This window comes from Monodelphis domestica, chromosome 1 (genome assembly GCF_027887165.1).
Source record: "Monodelphis domestica isolate mMonDom1 chromosome 1, mMonDom1.pri, whole genome shotgun sequence".
NCBI lineage: Eukaryota > Metazoa > Chordata > Mammalia > Didelphimorphia > Didelphidae > Monodelphis > Monodelphis domestica.
In genome coordinates this window covers 119,744,704-119,755,539 of record NC_077227.1, presented here as the reverse complement: position 1 = coordinate 119,755,539, position 10,836 = coordinate 119,744,704, and the positions used below count along the sequence as shown (strand labels likewise).

General features: G+C 38.3%; 1 long non-coding RNA gene across 1 annotated transcript; it reads right to left on the bottom strand.

Annotated features, from left to right (window-relative positions):
* Positions 1 to 854: 854 nt before the first annotated feature.
* Positions 855 to 8,986, bottom strand: LOC130455541 (uncharacterized). Its single transcript, XR_008913587.1, has 2 exons — positions 8,652 to 8,986; positions 855 to 1,098 (listed from the first exon to the last, which is right to left on the bottom strand). It is a non-coding gene; the product is annotated as an uncharacterized LOC130455541 (long non-coding RNA).
* Positions 8,987 to 10,836: the final 1,850 nt, after the last annotated feature.

Sequence of the window (10,836 nt, the reverse complement as noted above, 5' to 3'; positions counted from 1 at the left end):
GACTCCAGCAGCCTACAACTCCATTCCATTGCTCTGGCCCAGACCTGCCTTCTTCTTTAACCCTTTTAGGGCTACAGTCAGTAGTAGACTGTAAGTCATAAGCTCCAGTGGCAACAGTCTTTGAACCACCAAAGTGAGGAAGCTCATTGCTCTGGATGTTTGGCTCCTGGATAAAAATTCTGGATGTGCCACCCTAATTAAGGCTCAGCTAGTGCACAGTAGCTCTTTAATAAATCTTTAATATATATGTATATATATTTAATATAATAATCTTTAATAAATCTTTAAATCAATAAAAATTTAATAAATTAATTAAAATAATAATTAATATTGATTATTATATATTATATATATTAATAAATTTAATAAAATCCACCCTTGCAGAAGGTTAGAATTTGGAAAAGAGTGGGTCCTTTGGATGAGTTGTGCTGGTTATTTTTAAAAGCAACTCAGGGTTAAACTCCAAAATATAGCCAAGGAATGTCACTGCCCCGCTAGTTCCCTTGTTTGCTTTGTATTAAAATATTTTATAAACCCTTAAGTACTCTATAAAAGTTATTATTACCATAATAATAAATTCCACTCAAGTGGCACCTCCTCATCACCCTCTACTCTCTTGACCTTGGTGATCTCTCATCTAGAGATACTCTACAGACGTTTGCCTTTGTTGGCTCTGCTATATTAGTGTCCAATGGGTCTGTGTTATACCCCTCCCCAGAATTATTTATAAGCCATGACTTATTAAGCACTCTGAGCTAGTATTGTGAAATAGCCTCAAAAGTATTTTGGTCCTCTTAATTAAAATAGCAAGAGTAATATATCACATCAAGGACAGGCAAGTCAGTGAAGACCAGTCCAAAAAACCCTCATCTCCATGAGTTTTCATTGATTTTTCCTAGAGTGACATATACCACCAAGATGAGAAAAGAGGTGCTTGATGGAAAGTTGCGAAATGTTTCCATGGCTGAATGGAGTCAAGAATCTGGGCAGAATCTTGGCTTTTCAAATGTGTGACAGTAGGCAAGTTCCTTCACCTCTCTGTTTTTCTTATCTACTAGGTGACTTCTAAAGGTTTCTTCCAATTATAAATCGATGATCCTATGAGATGAAAGAATATTAGAGTACAAAAGGGATTGTAGACAGTTTGTTCAACTTCCTCTATTTTAAAATATAACAGAAGACCTAAGATTAGAATACTTATTTCATGCCTCCCAGGTCAGGCTTCTCCCAAGGCCACCTCCCCAAGGTGCTTCCCACATCAAATATCCTATTTTTGTCACTAGTACCAACATTTTTCTGTTTCTCAAGTTTAAAAGTCTTAATTTATCTCCACCCACTCCTTCTATTCCTATATTGCCTATGCCCAAGATTCCTTGTTTCTCCCTTTGAAATGTCTTTCAGATTCACCCACTCCTCTCTGTCACCACTTCCAATATTTAAGGCCAGAAGGAGTTCATAAGAGGATCTGGACCTATAATTTCCTCAACATAGAGAACTCCTAGAGTGAAAACTCTGCATGATGCAGACTGACAGCTCTTGCAGTTTACAGTCTTAGAGAGTTGCCTGGAGCTTTTAAAGGTTAAGTGGCTTGTTCATGGCACACAATGGAAATGCAATAATACAAGAGAAGAGAGAATTCAAAGCATGGGGGACAGCCAGTGAAAGTGATTTGAGCCAGGAAATGGAGTGCTATTTGTTGGAGGAACAACAAAAAGATGTGGGTCACTGGTTCACAGAGGACATAGAAGAAGAGGAAGGTGTAAGAAGACTCAAAAGATGGGAAAGAGCCAGATTATGGAGCACTATATACTGGAGGTAATAGAGAGGTACAGGAGTTTACTGAATGGCAGGGAGGAGGGAAGAGAGAATATGGTCAGAACTACACTTAATGAAGATCTAATTTGGTAGTTTAGTGGAGAATAGAATAGAGGGAGGCAAGATTTGTATCAGGGATATCAACCAATAGACTACCGCAATGGTCCAAGCAAGCATCAAGCGATAAAGGCATATATCAGTATCAAAGCAAAGAAGGAAGCAGCATATAGGAGAAATGCTGCAAAGGAAGAAACAATAGGACTTGACAACTGGTGGATCTGAAATTATAAGTGAGGAATTAATATTGATATCTAGATTGAAAGCGAGTGATTGGAAGATAGTGGCATCCTCAACAGTAAGAGATAAATTAGGAAGAGAGGAGAATTTGGGAGAGAAAGATAATGAATTCCAGTTTTTGACATGTTGAGTTTATGGGAAGTCCAGTTAAATTAGTAGTTGGAGATTCATAACCAATAGTCCAGGGAGACATTAGGGATGGATAGATGAGTAAATCTGTAGGGTGCAACCTGGTGTCAGGAAGACTCAAATCTGGCTGCAAACACCAGCTATGTGATCCTGGGCAAGTCATTTAACCCTGTTGGCCCTAGTTTCCTCATCTGTAAAATGAACTGGAGAAGAAAATGGCAAACCACTCCAGAATCTTTGCTAAGAAAACCCCAAATGGGATCACAAAGGAGTCAAATATAGCTAAAAAACAATATAGGAGATCTGAGAATTATTGGTAGAGAGATGATAATTGAAGGTGTGGGGGACAATGAGATCACTTTGCAAAATAGAACAGAGGGACAGAGAAGAGGGATTAAAAACATGGATGACACCTACCTTTAGTGAGTATGGATGGGAAGGAGATCTAGCAAAGGAGACAGAGACAACGTGGTCAGATAGGAAGAAAACTAGAATAGAGTAATGTCATGAAAACCTAGAGGGAAAAGTATATCAATGAGAAGACCATGATCAACATTGTCAAAAGATGCAAAGAGGTCAAGAGGGGTGACGATTTGGAAAAGATAATTAGATTTGACAACTAAGAGATCATCAATAACTCTGGAAAGCAAAGTTTCAGTTGAATGGTGAGGTCAGAAGTCAAATTACAAATAGTTAAGAAGACAATGAGATAAAAGAAAGCACAAGCATCTATTGTAGATGTTCTATTAGTGGGATGAATGGATCAAATGAGGGGTTATTGAGGGTAAAGAAGATATGACCATGATTGTAAATAGTAGGAAGAACTTAAAAATAAGGGACAGATTGGGGATGAGTGGGGAGGCATTTGCTGGAGATGGGATGGAATTAGATCAATAATACATGTAGAAGGATTTCTATACCACTTTTCCATGTGAGAGAGGGATGGAGGAGTGGCAGAAGACTTCTGGATGTTGTGAAATGATAATAGAAAAGAGAGCTCAAAGAAAATGGCCTCAACTTTTCCAGTAAAATATGAGGCGAGGTTCTCAGCTAAGAAAGGAGGGGTAAGGAGAATAATGGGGAGTTTAAGAAGGGATAAAACATTTGGAAGAGCTATTGTAAGAGGGAGAGGAAGTTGATTGGGGGTGGGAAGTGAAAGGACTACCTAATGAGGACCCAGTTAAGATTTCATTTCAGTACAGTTCAGAGATTTGAACTCAGGTTTTAGTGACTTAAGGACAACTTTCTACCTATTATGCCATGCTTCCAATCCTAATGTCACATTTTAAGAAGGAACCAGCTTATTCCTATGACACATCTAGAATAAAGAAATGGGGTGGGAAGGGGGCAAAAGATCTGGAAGGCATTTTATATATGAAATAATTAAAAGAAGTAACTTTTCAGATAAATATCACATATCTAAAATATATAGAGAACTTTGTCAAATGTATAAGAATATGAAGCATTCCCCAACTGATAGTCAAAAGATATGAGCAGTTTTGGTATAAAAAACCAAAGCTATATATAGCTATATAAAATGCTCTAAATCATTATTAATTAGAATAATGCAAATAAAAGTAACTCTGAGTATCATCTCACACCTATCAGATTGGCTAAAATGATAAAAGGGCAAAATGACAACTGTTGGAGGGGATGTTGGAAAATAGGGATATTAATACACTGTTGGTAGAAGTATGAACTGATCTAATCATTTTGGAGATCAATCTTGAGTCATACTCAAAGAGTTATAAAACTGTGTACACTTTTTGACCCAACAATACTACTTCTTAAGGTGATCATGGATAAAGGAAAAGAACCTCTTGGTTTTAAAATATTTTTAAGCAGCTCTTTCTGTGGTGGCAAAGAACTGGAAATTGAAGGAATGCCCATCAATTGGGGAATGGCTTAATAAGTTATGGCATATGATTGTGATGGAATACCGCCTTCACCATAAGAAATGACAAACATGGAAAGACCTACATGAAATTATAAAGACTGAAATGAGCAGAACCAAGAGAACATTATATACAGCAATAGGCATATTGTTTGAAGAATGATTTGTATATGTCCACCTCCAGAGAAAGAATCGATAAATAGAAATAAGACATATATATATATATATCTTTTTGCCAACCAATGCCTTCTCTAATGGGAAGAGGAAGGGGAGGAAGAGAACTGGATATTTTAATGTAACAAGCAAACATATTTATTAATTTTTTTAAGAAGCATAAGATTTCCTTAAATATTTTCTTCAGTATGGGGGTAGAGTCGAATAAAATCTGACCCTCTTGAAGATCAAGGTACCTAGTTGGAACCCAGGTTCATATGAGCCCAGAGTTCCTTGTGGATAGCCACTACACCATGGAGTACATACACAAATCATCAGTAATCTATTGTAGCTTATATATGCCTACCAAATGTTTCTCCATTGACCGTTGAATTGTCCCAAATTTTTATTTTTAGGAGATTTTGGAGTCCCATTATTTTTTAGCAATGACAACACATGTACCACTCATAATATTTACATTTTGCCTTATGGTATAGTTGCCTGAGTCTAACAATGCCTTGCACATAATACATGCCTGAGAAACATTTGTTGAATGAATGAATGAATTGATCTTTTTTTCCCCTTAACCACAGGACTGGAGGTCTTTCTATATCATACAATTTAGTACTTAATTATATACAGTCTTATGAGTATATAATCCATTAATTGTTCCATGGGCATTAGCTCTCTTTCAATAGAGACTACATTGCTCATAATACCCCTATAGAGCCTGGCATAATTCTGGGCACGTGGTAAATGTCATAATTCTTTTTCTTTGAGCTCCTGTGGTGTGACTTATTATTTCTACACAAATAATTCCTGTATCTATACATTGTCATTCCCTCCTAAGCTCCAATTATACATCATCAATTGCCCATTCAATATTTTGAATTGGGTGTTCCATAGGTATCTCAGAGAACAACACTCATCTTTTCTCCAAAACCCATCCGTTTCCCTAGTTTCCCTGTTTCTATTGTGGGTACCACCACCATTCTAACCACTAGGCAGCTAGATGATATAATGGATAGAGTGTTGAAGTTGGTCTCAGAAAGCCCATGTCCAAATCCTGCCTCAGACACTTCCTGGCTGCATTACCCAGGACAAGCTAATTAACCATCCTGGGAACAAATTTCCTCACCTAGAGGTTGTATTTGATCACCTCTAAGATGCCTTCCTAAGATTCCTCAAGCTCATCCTCAAGTCCTCGCTCTCATTCTCTACATCTTACAGATGGCTAAATCTCATAAATTTTGTATCCAGCTAAGCGGCACAGTAGATAGAGTGTCAGATCTGGAGTTGGGGGGACCTAGATTCAAATTGGTCTCGGATACTTTCTGGCTGTGTGACCCTGAGTAAGTCACTCAACTTTTTTTGCCTAGCCTTTATCCTTTTGTCTTAGAGTTGTTATTGAAATAGAAAGTAAGGATTTAAAAAAAAATTCCATATCCACGTCTCTCAAACCTTCCCCCTTAAACATGGCAACCACCCTAGTTCCGGTAGTCATTCCCTCTCACCTGGGTGTCTAATTGTCTCCCTGTTTCATGTCTCTTCCCCAGTCCAAAGCATTGTCATAGGACTGTCAAAGGTGATATTCCCAAAGCACAGCTATGACTGCATTACTCTTTACTTATCAACACATTCCAATGGCTCTCCACTACCTCAAAGATCAAATATAAAGTCCTTCATTGCACACTTCTCTGCCCAAATAATGGGGAAGTTCATTCTGGTTTAGTTTGGGGTTCTTTGATTTCATCGGTATCTGGATTTTCAAGAGAGAACACTACTTTTTCAAACATAGATCAGAAATTATTCAGCAGTTTAACAGGCTTAAGACAAGTAGCCTGAGAGGTTAAAGGAATTGCCTAGGATGACACGGTCAGTATTCCGGAGAGGCAGTGGAATGCATATGAGCAGAGCTCTGTTTGGAATCAAGGGACATATCCCCCAGTGACTGCCTTGTGGGACCTTAGGCAAGCATTTTCCCTCATCTATAAACTGAGGGGAATAGGATTTTTGTTGTTGTTGTTGTTGTTGTTCAGTCGTTTTTGACTCTTTGTGACCCCATTTGGGAGTTTTCTTGGTAAAGATACTGGAGTGATTTGAGGCAACAAGGATTAAGTGACTTGACCAGGGTCATACAACTAGAAAGTATCTGAAGTCAGATCTGAACTCATGAAGGTAGCCATCTTGACTTCAGGACCAAGGCTCTATCCACTGTGCCATCTTGGTGCTCATAGGGGAAGGGCTAAGCTTTCTTGTAGCTCTAAATTTACAAAACTATGTGTCAGAGGCTAACCTTTGAACTATCATGACTCCAAAAGCCTGAAGGCAGCCCTCTATTCATTATGCTACCCTGAGACTAGAGGCAGAATCTAGGAAACAGAATGGTGGCACCATGACCAAGACTGTGACCAAACTGAATTATTTTTTAATTTATGCAGCATCTTGGATCTTTCTATCTTAAATCCCTTTTCATATATCAAATTTCCATGATGCTTTCTTGGAATAAGGTACTAGAGAGACTCCTATTTAAAAAAAAAGAAAAAGAAAAAAACTTGGTGAGGTCCACACATGCAGAGAAAACTAGAAATAAAATCTACACACCCTATTTCCCAGCCTTAACCTCTGTCTCTCAAATTTCACTAACACTCTCATTGGTCTCGTCACTGACAATGAGTCACTCACTCATTGACCAGTTACTTACATGACCCTCAGAAAATTGTGTTTGACTTCTAATTATGCAAGTGATAGAAGATTCAAAGAGCCAAAAAAAAAAGGATTCAAATGAGAATCCAATAAGAAAAAGATAGAGCACAGACACTGGAAACATTGCTTAATGGAAGCTCTAGAGCTGCTTGCTTCTGATGTGGACTTGGACTCTGTCTGTGGGACTTGGACCCACACCTTTCTGATGTTGGCCAAGTTCTAGGATGGTTACATTAAAATGGCAGGGCCATCTTGGCTACAATGAATGAATGAATGAATGAATCAAGCAACCAACTATTCCATTAAACTTCTCTACAGATGCCTCTAACTGCCTCATCCCAACTCTGACTGGAAGCCAATAACTGTTGAAGAAAAAAATCCAAAACCTGCTTCTCGGATACCAGCTCTAAAAATCCAAACCTACAATGTTACAAGGCAAATCTATAATTCTGTCATGACCAAGAAGGTCCATTTTACCGAATATCATCAGAATGAATTAATTTAGTATAAATCAACATGGCAGCACAAGCAGCACAAGGTGCTGCTCTCTGTATCACTCACTGTATCTAGTCTTGTTTGGTTTGAGATTCCTTGGGCAAGGGGAAGGATGTACCATAGACACGTTGTTGGTGGGATCCTGGACCAATCTTGGATTACAGAGAAAGGTCTACCTACTTCACAGGATTGTTAATGGCAAAAGCACGTCCAAATGTTAAAATTCAATAGAAGAATGCTGGAGTTCTGGCCCAATGGGCAATTCCTTCAGTGCCAACAGGGACTTTAGGGATGACCTGTTAGCTAATCCTACCTGGGCAAAGGGTGCAACACTGAGACCATTTGGGTCAGAAAGGGAAGAAGGCAGACCCTTTAAGCTGAGAAAGTCCTTGAAGAGAAATGGTACCTAACTTTCCCATGAGTATAAGGGGGTGAAATGTATTGGGTCAGAGATACTTTACCTACTCCTTGTTCTGTTCCCAAGTACATGTTTTGATAGGGTTCAGCCCTGATAAATCCTGACTTTAATGAGAAGGGTTAGGTTCCTGGTTCATATGTTCTTCCGTTCATTAAATTCCCCACCATTGCCTGAGACTCATTTCTAGCACCTCTCCCAAGATAAAAGGTAAGGAATTAAAATTGTTCAATATGTATCAGTTAAGGGATACATAATTTGTTCCTATACATGCAAGAAAGACTTAAACATTTTGGGATTTTGGTCTTTAACGATTATTCACTTACAAAAATGAACATCATGGAAATATGTTTTTATGGTAATACATGTATAACCCAGGAAAAAAGACAGATATAAACATAAAAGACTCACAATCATGTATTAACACAAAAATATTCAGTGACACCTTATAGCAATTCTTAAAATCTACTGGGAAGCTAACATTCAACCCTAATCCCATTGCCTTAGTGGTAAATATTTAATACCACCTATGAAAAAATGGATTCCTGACATATTTTTAAGTTTAAACTGCACTCTTAGCAATTTTTCTCATTTTTGTAGATTTATAGCATTTGCCAGCTTCCAAAATATAAATGTTAATGCTGAAAATTTAACAGTTGGCATTCAAGAGCTGGCCCCAATATATCCCTGCCTTATATAATAATAAGGCAGTTTGCAGTACTGATGATTAGGCAATTTACATTTCACCTCAGATCTGCACTGTCCAAAAAGTTCCAAGTACATGTTCTTTGTTGAAATGGCTTGGACCAGTCTTTCAATAGATCCTCTCTGATACTTGCTGCCAATCTGCTTCTACCTTGAAATCCATCTTGAAAACTATATTTTATCACCTTCTCAATAAATGAAGCACAAATTAGAGATGTCTAACAAACTTCCAGGTGCAAACTCAACCCTAGTGTAAGCCCATGCTCCAAAGAGGAAGAGGGTTGGGGTAGAGGAAAGGGCATCATCCTCTATCCCTCAGCCTTCTTAGGCAAGGAAAGTCAGAACAAAGAGAAGTCAAGAAGGGGAAAGCAGCTCCCTTGTATGCATCCACTGAGTCATCAGCTTTTCTAACTGTGTCACCAACAAGGGGACTCATCATTATCTCACAATGCAAGTCCCTCAGTAATAAGAAGTGAAATGCTACACCACATCCCACCACCACCAGCACCAGCACCAGCACCAGCACCAGCACCAGCACCACTATACAGCTCCCAGGTGGTTATCTGGAATCAGGAACTTAGAAAGGTGGAGATTGCACATTGCAGACTAAAGTGAGTTCACACAAATGTGGGTAACCAACATAAACTCTAGGAGTTCCAGTTACTCTAGAGGAAAACTTGAATAGTTTGAATGGATGTTCTCAGTTCATATTAACACTCAGAATATCAAAGCAGTGCTCTCTCTAACCAGTGACCTGAATCTTCCAAATAATTTCATCCTTGGATGCTGGCATGGGTGAAATCTGAGTCCCACACACTGTGGTATTTTCTAATTTTCTAAATATTCTACAGACATGGTAACCAAGGAGTTACCTGATTGGTTCCTTCCATAAATACTGAGGTTTTTATTGTAAAGAAAGAGTCTTAGATTATACCCCAAACAACTGCATCAGTGACATCCCGTGTAATGAACCTAATTAAAACCATGTTTCAATTTGCTGCTCAAGATTTCTTCATGATGATCATTTCCATAGGGAGGAGTATGGTCTCTTTAAATGCAAACTGTTTTAGTTAAAATTATTGCTAGTAGCAACCAAAAGAAAAGTAAACAAGTATTTTATGAAGATTCACCATACATCCAGCTCCAGCTAAAGAATTCAATTAATAGATGAGAAGAGGAGGAGTGATTTTTCTGAGAAAGGAAAGAAAACTGAAGGAGAAAATAATTTTCTCAATGGAGGTAAAGGCAAGAAGCCCTATTTTGTTGTATGAATAGTTTGATTTTTTCTTTCCTTTTCGCTCATACAAAAAGAAAGGTTGGACCTGAGAAGAGCATCAACAATATTGAAAAGCTATCTGACCAAAACTAGTAATTATGGAGAAAAGTTGTCTAAAATATTCATACCTTTTGACCCAGTAATCCCACCATACAGCACATCCAGGCAGCACATCCAGGACATTAAAAGAAGCAAAAGTCAGTACAGGACTTATCCAAAGAATAGACGAGACAGGTCCCATGATTTCCAAAATATTCATAGCAATCAATAAAAATTTATTAAGCCTTCACTATGTGCCAGGCCCTGTGTTAGGTTCTGGACAGACCAAGAAAAGTAAAAATAGCCTTTGTTCTCATGAAACTCAAAGTGTAACAACAGGGAAAACAAAACTGGGCTATAGACAAACAAGATATACACTGGTTAATGGGAGCTAATCACAGAGAGAAAGCACTAGCATTAAGGAAAAGGCTTTTTCTGGAAGGTGGGATTTAAGCTGAAATTAGAAGGAAGCCAGGGAAGTCTGGAAACAGATGAAGATGGAGAGATCCCAAGCCTGGGGGACAGTCAGTGAAAGCATCTGAAGTCAAAATTGGAATATCTAGTTAAAAAAAAAAAAGCAAGAATGGGAATCACTGGGTCACAGAGTATGTGGCAGAACTGGAAAGGTAAATTGGAAAGGGTCATGTTATGAAGGGCTTTAAAAGTCAAACAAATGATTTATATTTGATCCTCGAGGAGAGAGGGAACTGCTGGAGTTTTTTGGATGGTAACATGGTCAGATCTGCAATTTTAGACAGCTCAGCTTCATAACTGGACTGGAGTGGAGAGAAACTTCAAGCAAGGAGACCACAGGCAAAGTATTGCAGTAGTCTAGATTTGAGGTAATGAGAACCTGCATCAAAATGGTGGATCTTTTCATTGTAGTAAAGAATTGGAAATGAAGCATGTATC